Source organism: Amblyomma americanum, chromosome 2 (genome assembly GCF_052857255.1).
Source record: "Amblyomma americanum isolate KBUSLIRL-KWMA chromosome 2, ASM5285725v1, whole genome shotgun sequence".
NCBI lineage: Eukaryota > Metazoa > Arthropoda > Arachnida > Ixodida > Ixodidae > Amblyomma > Amblyomma americanum.
In genome coordinates this window covers 96,527,825-96,544,660 of record NC_135498.1, presented here as the reverse complement: position 1 = coordinate 96,544,660, position 16,836 = coordinate 96,527,825, and the positions used below count along the sequence as shown (strand labels likewise).

General features: G+C 44.1%; 1 protein-coding gene and 1 pseudogene across 2 annotated transcripts in view; one reads left to right on the top strand and one right to left on the bottom strand.

Annotated features, from left to right (window-relative positions):
• The first annotated feature begins 275 nt into the window (after positions 1–275).
• The window catches only part of LOC144121647 (caspase-14-like), a 53,829-nt gene continuing 37,268 nt past the window's right edge, over positions 276–16,836 (top strand). For both annotated transcript variants that reach the window (XM_077654970.1, XM_077654969.1), the window contains exon 1: positions 276–549. The gene's annotated coding sequence lies outside the window, so the exon portion shown is untranslated. The remainder of the gene's footprint in view (positions 550–16,836) is intronic.
• On the bottom strand, positions 7,401–10,793 carry LOC144118839 (uncharacterized; annotated as a pseudogene).

The window sequence follows — 16,836 nt, the reverse complement described above, 5'->3', positions numbered from 1 at the left end:
TTTAAAGTGTAGGAAGACGTATTTTAAAGAAAATGGCGAATTTTATTAATAACTTACAGCATACTTAAACAAAAATAAAGGAAAAAAAACTCAGCATGGTGGCAACTACCACTGCCCCGTTTCAAAGGGGACGCTCCTACCTGCCATCCATCTACATTGAGCGACTAGATGGGCCAGCGGAGGCGAGCGGGCATCCAGGCACTCTGTGGAAACATGGTATGAGTGGAGGATTGGAGATACAATCCAAAAGATTCACGCATAGCTCGTCGCTTATGAATGCGCGGGCTTTGCTTGCTTGTGCCCAAATTCTCACTATTTTATGCGAGGCTTATCGCGGCTTTGACGCTAAGCACTTAATTTTGACATTCTCTGAGGGCACCAGAGATTATCAGACCGAATTTGGGGCCAAGGCGTGGCTGTCCATACTCGCAAATCGCGCTAGCAGACGAACGTCTTTGCAGAATCTGCCGAGAAGAAGGCGAAGCGTTCCTGTGTCGCCTGTGTCTGAAAACGAAAACCTGTTGGCACCGTCTTTATCCATTATTACAGGTAAGGACCTTGGCGTCTTTGCCATGACTTAGTGGGACGGCCACACAGCGTTCTCCGGAGGTCGTCGCGCTTTTTATCTGCCGCGTTTGTTGCCGCTAACTTCTTGGTAGCACTCAGCAATAGAAATGTCGAGTCAACGGTATGTTGTGTTCTCAGTTGAGAATATGCAGCTATCTTTGTCGAGAAGGGTCAGCAAAATAAGTCAAGATGTCGGTGCGCAACGCGATTGCACAAATATAAATATGCTTTCAAAACATTCTGTCTTGTGCATGGATTGAGCGTTCACAATGAATTTTCGCCGAAGTAGTCCGACAAAATTTTTGCGTGATTGATCGTGTCTGTTGCCTCTCTTGGTGGCGTGCGTTTGCGTGTGCTAACGCTAAATCCGAAATGGTAACCTTGCGGAGAATGTTGCGAGAGCAGAGGTGGCGGAAGTCAAAGCCTAGATCGTGTACGTGGGGGCGATACTTGATACTTGATAGCTGATACTCGCGAAATGTGCGCGTGCTGCATAGCCTGTCTTTTTCGTTTGTGTATCCATCAGAGCTATCAGATACCATAAACTCCTTCCTGAGCGAGGGCCTTGGGAGCTGTCGCTTACGCAGGCATTCTGCTGAGATGTCCACCAGCAAACGTGTGTTTACCTACTACTCGAACGACGTATGTCGAATTAAATGTCGAGAAAAGCTTACAGAGGCATAAGTCGTTTGTCTTCATTATGGGGCAGCAGGGGCATGGCCTGTTGTTTTTCTTTTTCTGAAACTTCACATATTGTGATGATGAAATTAAATAATTTTTTCATCGATTTCGTTTGCCAACTCTCTTGTGCAGCTGTCAGATTTGCACGCACTTACCCAGGCAGCACAAGCCATTGGCCCAATATTGGGATTGTGATGGCAAATGGTGGTCCTACATAGGACCACCATCACCACTATTACCCCAATATAGGCAATGCCTCTTTCCGACAGTTCCAATGATGGCCCCACATGTTCTATGTGTCCCCGATATTGGCAGTGCCGCTTAGTTACATCGCCAGCAATGGCCCAAGCTGGGCAGTATTTTCCCGATATGGGCATTGCCACTCACTTACATTTCCAATAATGGCCCCAGTTGGCCACTATGTCCCCCATAATGGCTTTGCCACTCAGTTACATTCCCAATAATGGCCCCAGTTGGCCATTATTTTCCCCATATTGGCTTTGCCACTCAGTTACATATCCAATAATGGCCCCATTTGACCATTATTTTCCCCATATTGTCATTACCACTCAGTTACATTCCCAATAATGGCCCTGGATGGTCACTATTTTCCCCATATAGGCAGTGCCACTCTGTTACATTTCCATTAATGGCCCCTCGTTGTGTAGTATTTCCCCAGGATTGGCAACGCCACTTCAATAGGCAGAACGATATCGGTCATTGTTTGCCACTAATTCTCCACCATTCCAGTGCATTTATTATCACCCACGAAATTTGTGGGTGATAATCCATGAGGATTTGCTTGGGGCAGTTATTGGATTTGCACAAAAATCTTAGGCAAATCGATCGAACTATTATATATATGCGCGTTAGTTCTTTAAAAATCTCTCACAAATCCCGATATGTAAACAATGCGGGCTGGCGCGAACCATAGGAAATGGGTAGATTATACATACGCGTGTGTGCGCGCTAATTGGTAATCAAGAAAATTCATTCTTTGTCCGTGAGACTCCGTGCACTGCACACGCGCAATACGGGAGAGCCTGCAGCGCACTCATTTTAAGTGGAATGAATAAACTGCTTGGCAGGAACACGTATCTTCAATGACTAATGTCTCTTAAGAGAATGATATGTGTGGTGCAGATGGTCTAGTTCACTCGATCGATTCCAAGCGAAGGGTTTATAAGCAATTTTCAGCTTATTCTGATTAGCATCGCCGCAAGCTATATATGGCCTCAGCCGTCGCGTTTTCCATATGAATTTCGAGAATTTGGGGGAAAAAATCACGACTGCAGTGTACACAGCCGGCGTTAGCAAGATATGCAAAAAATTCAGGAGGGCGCACACTTTGTTGACCTAAGTGCGGTAGTCGAATGCCTTGAGCGCGGTGTTACTGCTTGTGTCACTGATGTGTGGTTAAGATGTTAAGTACACAATTATTTTGAATATTATTCTGGAGACATTGGAGGGTGTTTGGGAGGCATATCCGTCTGATTCGGCGCCTTTCCGCACTCTCCGGCGTCATATATTAGTGTAGGCACAGAAAAATCAAGAAAATATATATTTGAGAAGTAGAACCGATTCCGTGTTGGAAAGAAGTAGTGTAGTGGGTAGTATGCTCGGCTGCTGAACTCAAGGATGGTGGTTCGAATCCCGCCGTGCACAAAAAGTTTTTTTTTTTTTTAGAGAGTTGTCATTTATTTATTGACTGCTATAGTGGGACAGATTTCGCGGAAGGACGGACAATGATGACCCATTAAAGGCTTTCTCCTTAAAATAGATCTCTCTTAAAAACACTATAGTTCACGCATAGAAGCAGCTCGCACTGTACCAGCGCACACGGGAAATTTACACGATCGACCTGTGATGAGACACCATCAAATTGGAAAGGAAAAGGACGAGACGGCTTCTTAAAACCGATGTCGTCCCGTTCATCGCTGTGCGCAACAATATATATATACATATGCATATTCATCTTTCACCTTTCTCTCGTTGAAACATTCCAAATTTGCTAGCGGATTATAAATAGCTGTTATCATTCACAATTCTGTTGTATATATAGTTACTCAAAAAGTATAGCAAAGTAAAGCAATGCTATTATATTTCATTATCTTAAGTAAACACATCAGTGGTTATTGCTGAGCCTTTCACTGACATTTGTTCAGCAAAGCAAATGCAATACCTTATGTTGTGGGTTACACAGCATAAAGCCATGGAGGTGCACGACTATATCAAATGTGTATGCCCAAGAGCAAAATTTAGCCACTCTGCCTACTATTGCGCCAGTGTCGACATACTTGCAAAGGCTTGCATGTGACTGTTCACACCAAACGAACTGTTGCTATTGCAATGAAATATATACAACATCAGCAGTATGGGAGAAAATTTAGGAGTATAGAGTTGAGAGCATTTCGTATTTTTCATATCTTTTATTGGCCTGTGCAATACAAAATTGTTACTTCACGCATTAGTATAGTCAGTTAGGTATAGTACCAGTTCACGCAATACAGCATGATGTTGATTGCATTGTCACTGACATTCACAGAACACTGCTGTCATAAATAAAATTATCCTGCAATCTAATTACTTATACAGTTTGGATATCTCATCACATGGCTTTATGCTTCACAGACCTCAGCCTTTGTGCTATAGGGTTGGAGGAGTTACATACTCCAAAGTACTAACATCTACTATATCAGATTTAAAGTACTTTAATTACCTTTCTCCATTTCTGTACAATTTACTGCTTCTGCAATGGTCAGGAACAAATATGCTTGTAATACCCGCATAGTCCAAATACGACAGCACAATAATTAAATAAGGATATACACTATCTTATACACAGAACAGATATAGATTTCCTGAAGTGGCTGAAGGTGACAGACAGCTACGGAAACGAGCTTTTGAAAACTGCAAATATAGAGAGTAGCAATTTGGACTAGCATAAGACCAGGCTATAGTTGCACGCAACTGATATGGTACGACCCTTTTTCTTCCACTAGGCATAATATGTATGGCAATAACAATAAATTTCTCTTGAGCTGTACAATTCTTCACTTAGGCCATGCACCACACTTCAAGGCTGTATTTAACTTTAGTGCTGTGCCAAATATTCACTGTTATACTAATTCCTCAACTTTAAATGCAAGAGTGAAGTCACACTATTTCTAGATGCAAAATTATAGTACGAGAATGCCTTCACCAGGATATTCTCTTTATTTTTCACTTTCAATACACATAAAAGATCCTTCATTCAAACATCCTTAATTAAATAGTCAACCCAAGCCTACTTCAGAACGTGCTAAACTTTACAGAGTGAGATGACCCTATAGATATACATCATGGCAAAGGCCAGCTACTATTTGCACTTGCTCTTGGCAGGCTAGAATTGCATGTCCACAAACTTTTCTTCAGTCTTATTTTGGCTTGTCTTTTGTGCCCCTCCTCTCTTTACTAAATTCTCGTTCATGGAATGTTGCAATCATTGGAACATAATCAAATAATAAATGGATTGTTGTTGTAGTGGGATGCTGGTACTGTTTTTGTTTTTTTCAATGACCGGCGCCTAAATTAGATCGGGATGGTACGTGTTAGGCAGGTATGAAGGCTGCACATGTTTGAATAAAGAAACGTACCCCTGAAGTTTTCAATTTTCTGGAAAAGAACTACAACAAATATGCAAAGCAAATCGAGGAGGACGAGGAGGAGGAAAGGAAGATAGGTTAACCAGGGGCCGGGGAAAGGGGTGAGGGGATAAAAAGATTAAGGAGAAAGCAAAACAATATGTATTATTAATGACATGAGCTAGTAGCATAACCTATCGTTTCCTGTTGCAATAGTTCAAGTAATCTCAATAACCTGAATGGGTGTCCATAGGACCGTCGATCATCTCACGACCAAGAAATTGTGGTGTAAAAGCAAGTTACACTACCACATTAACTCCAACAACACATAGCCATTTCCTGCGTTCTCAAGATAAATGGTAGAAAATACACAATGAGCTCTCTAACTTTTTGCAGTGTGAAAAAAATGACGGTATAGGCATACCTGTATTCAGAAGGAAGTGCACTCTCAGTTTTTACTGCAGCAAAAATGCTATCAAAGAAGAAACCTAAAAGCCTGATCTTTCAACCCTAGGATTAATGAGCCCAGAAAAAATTTGATGAATGAAAAATTGCTATGCGAGTGCTCTCAGGAACAATAACTCATCTTTAAGCACAAACAAAGTTCATGAAAGAGCTAAGGCATTTCATGTCTCGAAAGGAGGCAGCACAAGCATAAAAGCCCCTTAATTCCCACTGCACTCTCAGATTCAGAAATTCCTTGACTGCTTATGCATTAAGCGAGTGAGATCAAAGTAACTTTTCTTCTATTCTTATGTATTTATCTTTTTTTGTAATGCTTGGCTGCAAAGCCAAGTGTTTCACATACTCGGTTCCTTCTTCACCAAGTTTCTTGTTGCAATAACCAGTTAACTGTGAGTAGGCTTTATGTGCAAGTTATTTTTTTCATGTTTTGAAGAAGTGTGATTGTCTACCAACTTGCCTAGACTGCAACTCTAATCAAGCTATAAGTGTAAATGGAAATTATTCTCAGGCTTATAAGACTATTGCCAGGAGTTTGACAACTAACAAACCATTAATTGTCGACCAGCCACCATGCAGCCAGTTTACCACTGCATAAAATGCATGTAAAGGGCTGGACTGGAAACACACTTGGCCCCTTTTATGCCCACAAACGGTGGATCCAGTTCAGTCATTAAGGACAAAGAAGAATATGGCACCTCTGTGTGCCTCCTTTTGGCGAAATGAAAACAACACGTACGGCAGAAGCACCAGCTTTAAAGGGGCATGGAGGATATGACTTCAACCTATTGCTTTCTTATAATCGATTCCAAGGCTCTTGCTTTCTGTGTTGTTAGTTCTTGCAGATAAAATCATAATTTTAAATTTTTGTCCTCTCTCAATTCATAACAATAGCAAAAAAAACTGCTAACTACCATTTATAATTGAATGGCGCATCACCACAGATCCAGTGAAAGAACCCGTCTTTTTTAACTACACTTTTCTTGCAAAAATCTCTAATGATGACAGCAAATGTATCTAAATTTTTGCAACTTCCCTTTTAAAGCGTTATGATGTGTAAGTAGCTTTTTTGTTTTCAGACAGCAGTAATCCATCAGATTTGTCCTTGGCATCCCTTAAAGTAGCAGCAGCTTCGAATTTCTTGCTACAGACCTGATGCTGTATGGTACTTTTATTCAGTATAAATAGCCCAAGCCTCATGTCATGAGCAGACATATATATGGTTACACAGCTAGATTATTCAATTTCTTTTTAAAGCAATATATAGTCATGTTAAATTAAAGTGCTGAAAATATGATGTGTCTCGTGCTAATTAAGTGACGTAATTCAAAGACTGCATTGAAACAAGTGTTTGAAGGGAGCTCCTTCCTAGAAACAGATCTACTTTCTGGTGTGGCTCGTACCAAGTGTTGATGCACTTCATCCTCAGCATATTTACAACATGGGTGAAACTGCATTTACGAAAGTTAAGTGTGCAGTTTTATAGGCTCATCTTAGCAGCCCGAAATTAGGTGGCATGAGAAAAGAGCTGCAGGGGACACAAAAAATTAAGGGCGCCCATCACAGCAGATGCCACTGCACTACATAGTGACAGAAATCCGTTTTTGCTGGTGGACACTTAGAAGCGGTGCACTGCTTAGAAGCAGGTCATTTCAAACTTATTATTCAATGCAACAACTTTCCGTGCCATGAAGTGACTTCCAGAGGTGAGTGAGCATCCCTTCTCTCCTATGATGTTTGAACTCTAGGTTTGTCAAGTTAAATTTCCATATTATCTTTTTTTGTAATCATGTCATTAATGCATCACTTACAAGCAGTTAAGCTGCATGCACTAGTCTTACCTAACATTTAACATAAATGCGTGTTAATTCAGCCTTGCATTCTCAATATCTTTCTTTGCCCACTACTCTGCAGTCTGTTATATACTAACAAGTTGAGAGTATACTTTTTATTTATTTATTTATTATTTATTTATTCACGTTGCCTCACAGGCTCCAAGCATGGAGTATTGTGTGAGTGGGGAGGGGGGGGGGTTACATAAATAGGGGTAATAACAGGAGCATGAATGACACGATTATATAATGCTGATTGACTGTTAGCACTCATTAAACAGGCAGGCGCTCACGGGAACAAGAGGGTTCTGGAGTTTCTGGAGGCGCAGCAACGACCCTGCCAGTAAATTTGGGTGGCCCTGAAGAGGGCCATTATAGCTTCAAAGTTGATGTTCCCCAAAAGATGAAATTCCAAGTGCTTCAATGCAGATCTAGTATGCAACGGTGGCTCAGTGGTTATGGTGCTTGGCTGCCGACTTGAAAGATTCAGATTCCATCCGGGCTGCAGCAGTCACATTTTGATGAGCATTGAATACTATAGAGGCCTTTGTACAGTGCGATGTCAGTGCATGTTAAAGAACTGCATGGCGGTCGAAATTTCTGGACCCCTCAACTATGGCGTCTGTCATAGCCTGAGTCGCTATGGGATGTTAAGCCCCATACAACCAAATCCAAACCATGCAAAGGATGGTGATGTAGAAGTTGCTGTCTTCAGCACCAATTAACACTTCAAGCAAGATGCTGCAATCTGCAGCTATCTTAATAGAGGCACATAATCCTTCAGGCACCACAGAAATGTAAAGCCTCACTGAAGGGGAAGCAAAGGGAAAACGACATGCCCCTTCTTGTACTGAAGCTTTATACATCGAACTTTATTCTTGATGTACGAAATGGGCCAGATTTTGGTTTCTTGACCAAGAGCACTGTAGCGACGCACGTACATCCTTGAAGAGTCAATTGGGACTCAAAAAACTCTCTGCCATTTGGCAAGATGCCAGCTTTGGCATTGCCCCCCAGGAGATCAACAATGACTACAGCGCAGTTATCCACCAGAAAGCAGTCACCGACTTTCACGTCACCACCCACTTGTCCTGTAGAGAGCGGTGTGCACGCCCTCACCTCCGACATTCGTCGGCTGAGTTGCGCCAGAGGCTTATTTGTCGTCCGCAGTCTCTTCTTTACCTTTCCTAGATAACTTTCAAATGGAAATGCACTGAACTCATCGACAGTGCCATGCTCCAGGCATTGCTCTGCCAAGTGTGCAAGGGTGTGCACATTGTACACGAGTTGTTTTTGTCCGTACAGTCTGCCAAATTCTTGCACAAAGTACCGCAGCAGGTCGTGAGCAAACTGGTTGAGGTCTCTGTGATGCTGAGGAGAGGCAAGTACCCTAACAGATACATGCAAATATAAAAAATGCTTATAAAGCTCATCACGCAGGATGGATTTCAGGAGAACAGGCCCCAGGTATAGTAAAAAAGTCCTGAACTCTGTGGCCTTCCATCTGTCGAGTTCTTCGGTGCCCCTCGGTTTCCTCTGAAAGTACTTTGGAAATGCAGTTGCTGCTTCTCGCAGCTTGTCGTTGAGTGCACTCCTGTCAGCCCGGCTCAGCCTGGCAGCGTGCCCCTTGCATATCCAATTCCTAAGGAGCCGCCGCATAACCCCCAAACAGACTAAATGCATATACTCTGTAGGAAAGCATTTCACCATATCTACGTTCAGAGATGTAAATGGTGAAACACCAGTGTGATGGCGCCGATCCTCTTGCGAACGAAAGAGGAGTCTGTTCGCTGTGGTGCATGCAGGTCAGGGAAAGTCATCCTGTTTTCCAGATAGTGCCCTTTTTGGCTGCAACGTTCACAGGCATGATAGCCTGTGTGGCCAGTGATTGCCTTCACGAAACTCCTTGCTGGAGCGTCACAGATCACGGCTTTTAAGCACACATTGACGTGCACCCCTTTCACCATCAGTCCGTTGCAACTAAGGTTGCGCACTTCATCAATGAAAGGCCTGAGGTATTCCTGGAGGCACGGAGGTTTCCCTGCACCGCAGTATGCACTGACCATAAATGGTTCAGATTTCTTGATGTTAATTACTCTGCACAGAATTGGCCAGAGTGCAGTCTGGCTACTCCTATGCAGAGGCAGCCCATCAATATTTGCGTGCAGCTCGACATTCTCAGGCGCTGGTCCTTGGCCAACAGCATGCTGAATTCCCTCAGCAAGGCCAAAATGCACAAACGAGTCGCCGTGTTCTAAATTAGCTTTCCGCTCCGTCTGCATGATGGTCCTTGCATCTTTCGGGAGCTCTACAATCCCACGCCGACGGCAGAAGTCCAGCAAATCGTTGATGCAGGCGTGCGTCAAATTGTGCTTGCTAGCTATGCTAGCTAACTCCTGCGCTGTCGAGAGATGGCGATAACAAAGCTCAGGAGACTCCTCACGAGGCTGGCCCATTTCCACGTTCTCAGCAGTAAGGCTGTTCGTGGACGAGGTCTCATCGCTTGAGTCGCACGAGGTAGCGGTATGCTCGCTAGAAAGGCTTTCAGCGCAACTCTCGGACACATAAGCCTGCTCGTTGAGCTCGCTCTGAACAGATGGCATCGACTGGTCTGCAGGTAGCGACGAAATAGCTCGTCCGCTGCCACTAGCGCAAGCGCCGCTTGCGCAGGCTTCGCTATTCGGCCGTTTGCTTGCTCCGGACGGTAGCGGGAGTGGAGGGGCGCTGACGACGTCCAAGGCCGCTTCGCCGCCCGTTCTCTTGCTTCCGGAGGATTTCAGATGCGTAGACGGTGGCCGTCGGATACCGAGCTCTCCTAAAAGTTCCCTGTACTCTTTTTCGATGATACGGTACCTCCGCCACTTGCTCATGACCTCCGTCTCCATGCTCATGACGGAGCGCTAAAGATCACAGTGACGAACAATCAACAAACCTAACCGCTCAGAGCTACAGTTAAAAACGAAAAGAGGCCTAACAATGAAGATACTCGCAGCGCACAAAAGCACAAACATCACAAAAAGGCGTTAACACTGTGCACAAAAAAGACCTCCGGTAGCGAATTATTCGGTATTATATTAGGTCACTATCTTTAGTAAATAAAAAAAATAGTTGAGTTGTTTTTATTTTTAATTCACGGAGAAAATAAGTGGCCGCAGCGGCACGTCTTAGTAGAATGCGTCTAAAATACGGTCGTGCCGCACCTCCATATTTACCACCACTCGCTAATAACTGTTCAGGTCATATAGCCTCCTTGACTCGCTCATCCATCCACTCCAGTGAGAGCTACACTCTACTGTAGTTGCCGGAGCAAATGTAGTCACTGTCTGTAATTTATATTTTTTTGTGATTTGTTTACAGCCTTTCTCGGCTTTGTGCCAATGATCGATGCAGATCGAGGCTATTTTCTCTATTTAAGCGCTGATAACTGGTAGAAAACTTGTCGTGAAATATTGTGTGGGCCTCGGGACAGACGGGGCATCAGCCCAACAGCCTTTACACAAAACTCAAGGCACAAAATGCGTGGTTCTAGCGTGGTTCTAAAGTGCGTGGGCTACCCCCACATTGACTGCTTTTCATATAATGTACTAGAATCCTTTACGTCAGGCTTTCAAATGAAGCACAGGTACTCCAAAACGACAGCATGAGTACGGAGAAACGTACGCCGGCCTCATGTGACGCCGCTGATTATTCGTAATATAGTCCGAGGTGATGGCGGCCGTGCTAGACATCTTATCTTCCCGCATACACCTAACGGCTTGTGTGCGTCAAGTTGGCTCAGCATAGCACCTGCCTTGCGATTAATTGTGAATAAATTGGCTTTACTGGAAGGCCGCTTTAATCGGTGCATTGAAAAGTAGAGAACGCTGCTACGCAGAAAGAATACATATGGAAATATACACCGATGATCAAAATTTGCCTTTTGTTGGATTTGTAATCGGTGAAATTAATTTGAGCGAATGAACAAGGGCTTCGGTGGAAGACCCCGGCCCCTGTCCGGCGAGCTTTAGCTCTACCGTACGGTAACTACGCCAATTCTTTTGCGAAAACGCTGAGTTGCGTGCAGCTATGCAGAACGACAACACCGAATGGGAGCAGCACATATGTTACATTTCAGGGCATGCGGTAGGGTTTTTTCTAGACAGCCCCGAAATATCTTCCCCTGATCAGCATCTCTGACAAACGTTTCCTGCTGGATAGGTGCCGCAGCGTTTCTTCTTTTTTTTCCTGCATTAAATGTGAGCTGAAGAGGCATTACTGCGAACCTAAAGCTTCTGAGTGACCGGCGCCGACCCGAACTCCATCGGTTTTGTCTATTGTCCATTCGGTGATTTCGTAGCAACAAAGTCAATTTATGCAATCGAATCTGACAATCGCGTGCTCAAACGAAAGTTGACGATCTGTCAGACAATACCCGGTTCTGCGTGATAAATGCAAAAAATGTTGGAAAGCCAATAGACGTTCCCACTGATAAAGTTGAAGGTCACATGACCGCGCATGTCGAGGTGATGAGCCGTACGTATGGGTTCAGAAACGTCTATCGTAACCTGGACATGGTCAGTGACTTTCAAATTCATCAGTATATCATGCCTCCACACGGACTTTCCCATTGATGTCTGAGCTGGCACTCTCTTTGTTGTCACTGCCGTCATCAAACGCAGCCGTCAAACAAATGCTCAGCTAAGTCTTAGGGCTGAGACGGGACAAAAATTCTTGGCCGGTTTAAAATCCTAGCAGCCTCCATTCCCGGCCATACCAAACTTCACGTACATGGAGGAGCGCTTGCAAAGTCTAGTTATAGATCTACATTCTATTTCGCAGGTAGGTTTTATAGTGAACGAGACCTGGCTGAACATTTGTTCGGTGGCTGCGTTTGATGACGGTAGGGACAACAAAGATAATGCCAGCTCAGACATCAATGGGAACACATATATGCTAGGGCTCGACGAAAGTTCGTCTCCATGGTCAGGCATGATACTGATGAATTTGAAGGTCACTGACCATGTATGGGCCAAACTTTTCCCCTTCGAATCAGGTCACGATGCCTGAGATCCCTCTCTAGACTACTTCCGTCTATTGTGCTATATCTTGTCTAGCCGCAACCTCTGTACTAGAGTTTGTCTTGGAATTTATTGTAGTGTATTTATTTTATTGTGTTTAGTGAAAATGTCGTGAGCTGTACCTATACTGCATTGCTGAATGCATATCATTACTGAGTGAGTTTATTGTGCGATATTTTTTGCGTGTTGTTATTTTCCCGATACTGCTATGCTTTGAGAAAAAAATAAAACACGACGTTTATGATAAACACCACATTTGCTTAATCATGAATTCGCTTGCAGGCAAGCCTTGCGCTACTTCTAATAGTATTATGTAGATATACTTGCGAAAAATAGTTTAATATGGCTAAGGAGTTTTCCATGCAAAAACAAAGTTTTTTGGCTTTATTTGGGCTACTACGGAGGCCAGCTTGGCTACCTGTGCTTGGAGCTATCTGGCAACCCTTGCTGCCCGTCCGACCGCTCCGACGGATGCCATCTCTTTCTTTGTTCGGTCGTCGCTGCGTATACATCGTGTTTTCCCGTGATCTTCAAGCCCGCCACTTGCGTAAGTATTTACGCTTTTTTGTTAGTAGCTTCTTTTGTTTCCTCATGAGCCTACTGTCATGAGTAGCAATAAGGGGAGAGGCGTCATTTGTTGCCCTGTTCTGTAATTGTACTATATTATAGTCATGTGGGAGGCTAGCTTGCCACATGGGTTCGGACCGACGACATGTGCACCTTCAATTGTATGCCTTTTTCATGCACTTATTTTCTTAACGCTGCGTTGTATTGCTTCTGAGATGTGTCGCGAGACCTTCGTGCAAGAGGAACATGAGAATAGGGCGAGCGAGCTTGTGAAAAATCAGTTTACGCACTAATCTTTGTTTGCATCGCTTTACTCCTTGCAGCATGCCACCAAAACCGTTTGCGGTCGTGAAGTTCCCGATGGAGGACGACAGCTTGGCTGTCGTCCCTGTCGGGTGGCTCTCCCACGATTGGCAGCATTGCCACTGGCCGAAAAGGCGAGCCGCGGAGGTAATCCGCCTCGCTCGAGAGGAGGCGGACCCATCCGCCCCAGGGTGCGAGTGGTTCCGCTGCCCAGTCGCTGTCGTCACAACATGCAGTAAGTGGTTTTATTGCCGGGATAACGCTATGTGTGCAATTGTGAATTGTGGTGTCTAGCATCCCGAAGCGACGCATGGGCTGTGACGGGCGCTGTATTGGAGGGTCCCGGATTTTTTAACCGGCTTTAACGTGCGCGAACACTTCACAGCACACGGGCGCCTTTTGCTAGCCTGTCAAGTGACTAATCTTTTCAAAACTCGGAGGCTAATGAATGATGCACACATGCATTTGTGAGCTGATGTCATTGCTTCATCTGCATCAAAAGCGATTGCCAGTCCAAATTCGCATGTGATCTCAAACACTGCAATGCCTTGTTTTATGGTGATATCCAGTTTTCCAGGTCACTGGACTCTGCAGGTTTGAAAACATTTAGGACTGACTGTGCTTTGTTCTTGTCCAAGTTTATCGCTCGTGATTGAAAAGATATCTCTATCACATGGGCATTTCAATGACTTTCAAACCAATTGTCTATGACTCAGGAGATGAACACTAGTTGCTGCACAGTTAGCTGCAGCAGCAGTTGAGTCAATATATGGCTTGCTCGTGACGTGACTTCTGCTCCTATCAAGCGCTGGCGGCCATGCCGCCAAACCACTCGATCCCAGACCGTCCGCCTTGCGTGGCCTGACTGCTCCTTAGATGCTTTGGATTATTTCCTTATCCTTTCAGGCGTGATGCTGCCTCCACAGGGGAATTGGCTATTCAATGCAGGCTATTACTTTGAACTTGCTGGATCGGTGCATGTGCGCTGCACAAAAAAGGTGGAAATGTGCGACAATATGCATGCATACATAGTGTGGCCGGGTTACGATGCAATGATAGATGATGATGTGGTCTGAAGTGACCCACAGGGATCGTGAACTATCTAGTTTACTCTTCCAGCTTTGTGACATTAGAAAGAATGGAAACCTCAAATCATTGGAGGTACAAAAATATTTCACGAGCTGCTGGTCGAGGATCCTGTCTGCAACGAGTCTACGATACCTAAAGCTCGGCCTCAGCATGCTGTCCTTTCTGCCGTTGTTGCTGGCTGTGGCCGTGGTGATGAACCACTTTGCCTAGTGCTGTAGCCAAGGTATATGCAGTGACGCAGGGCCCAGTCTGTGTTTGGGTTGTCAAACAAGTCAGATGGCCTCACTCGAAACAAAAACATTCACTTCTTCAGGGTGTAGTCCTTGCTCACCATAGCTTTGCAGACATTAAGTTCACGACCCAAACCTCTTATCTGTCACAAAGTGCACTCTGTACTCTTGTAAATTGAGACTCTTGGGGTCCAAATTGTCTTGCTTAGTCCGAGCCAGCCACAACCTGCAGCTCTTTGTGCTCTGGGATCTTGGAGTTCTTGTGCTAAGTTCATGTTAGTCTGCTTCTTCTTGTGCCTGTACCTGTCGCTATGATTGGAGCCACTGAGGATAATGCACAAAACCATAGTGAAGCTGCGGATGGACGGGAATCAACTCTGTGTGAGCAAACAGAGGCAGCGGTAAGCTAGAGGCAGTCTGGCAGTGGTTCAGCACAGCATGGCCGCCTGGCAACCGATGGGCACTGAATGCGACATGCAGGCCATGTATAATGTATTGAGACAGTGAAGCAGCACGAAACTTGGTGGTGATTTCGAAGGCCTTCAATAGCGGCAGTGTGCACTCTTGAATTTGGAAATCAGAGCCTTATAATTGGCGAATAATTGCTGATGTTTAAAAATATTCAGTTGAACCTTGCTGTAACGAAGGAAACCCCAAAATGTCTGTTTTAGCCGTTCCATTTTTATGGCAGTCATCGACCTTTGTTGCAAATGGATTTCATGCTAACAAGCTTATCTACTACAATGTTTTGCTAATGTGCATGAAATTTGACTCCACATTGCAGTGGCACTGTGAACTAGTCGAAGAAAGATAGGTGTACAGAATCGGGTGGTTTGCTTTGTCACTTGAAGGCTCCACTGGCTTTTTCTTGCATCACTTTTGCTGTGACAATATATATTTGTAACGCTGTTCCACGAATTGCTTGAAAGTAATGAGATAGAAGAGCTGCTGATATCATTATGAAATTTTTCTGCTGCCAGCAAGCAGCACAGAGAAATCATACAAACAGGAGGATGTCTCTCTGCATTGCAACATTTGCTGCACCATGACAGTGCAGTTATCAGGAACCCAGTCTATATAATAATGTTCAATTATCGAGTGATTTCTTCTGTAGGGTTATATGCTAAACTGACGGGACCAAAATACGCTTCACTTCTAATTAACTGGAAATTCCAATTAAGCGGCTTAAAAATATCAGGAGTCAACTGTATAAATTATTTAGCGGTTTTAGGCGAATAATACGCAGTGATCTGTGTATACACTGATGTCTACCACATCATTTGAAAGTGCGCACCAACAAGCTGTGGTGTCAGTCGATGCATGCACATGTACCTGTTAGTTTTAAGTAAGCAAAAGCATTGGGCGCACAAGACAGGGGCAGCTTTGAAACCAAAATTACTGCACGTGGTTGGTGATCAGTCATTAAAAGCCTTACAAAAAATTAACACAGATTTTGTCTTTTATACACAGATAGCTTAGTGTGTCACCAGTGTGCATTGCGGGAGCTTTCAACACACACAAGTGCCTGCCTCATGCCCTAATTTAAGTAGATCAACTGAATATGTCAGCCTTGCCAACGCTTGCCTGTTTCTTGCAGAGCCCACATGAGAACGGCTAGCTGTCTTCCCACAAACCTAATCGCCTGCATGTAGTCATAATGACCAGGCAGTGGAAAGCTTCTGTGAAATGTAGAATTGGCAATGGGGAAAATAAAAATGCAGTATTCTGTACTAATGGGAGGCTTCAGTGCCAATGTTGGCAAAAAGCAGGCTGGAGACCAGGCAGTAGATGAATATGGCATTGGCACTAGGAATAGCAGAAGGTAGGTATTGAGTTCGCTGAACGCAATAACTTGAGAATCATGAATACTTTCTTCAGAAAACGGAAGAGCCGAAAGTGGACATCGAAAAGCCCTAACGAGGAGACTAAAAATAAAATTGACTTCAAACTGTGTTCTAACCCTGGCATTGTGCAGCATGTGGAAGTAATCAGAAAGGTGTGATGCAGTGACCACAGATTGGTAAGGTCTCAAATTAGTCTGGACTTGAAGAGGGAACGGAAAAGACTAGTAAAGAAGTCCATCAACAAATTAGCGGTAAGAGGGGAGGTAGAATAATTCAGGATTTCGCTACAGAACACATATTCAGCTTTAACCGAGGAAGACAACCTCAGTGTAGACGCAGTGAACAATAAAATTTCAGAGATATTACCGACTGCAGTGAAGAAGTAGTTCAGGGGGAGGAGTGCTGGGAAGAAGTTCTTTACCAGTAAACTATCCAAGCAGATGAAAGATTTGATTAAGACATGAGAAAGTGTGAAAGCCTCCAACCCAACAGACAAGATAGAACTGGCAGAGCTATCAAAGCTGATCAACAGGCGTAAAGTATACGACATAAGGAAGTATAATATGGAGAAAATCGAGCAT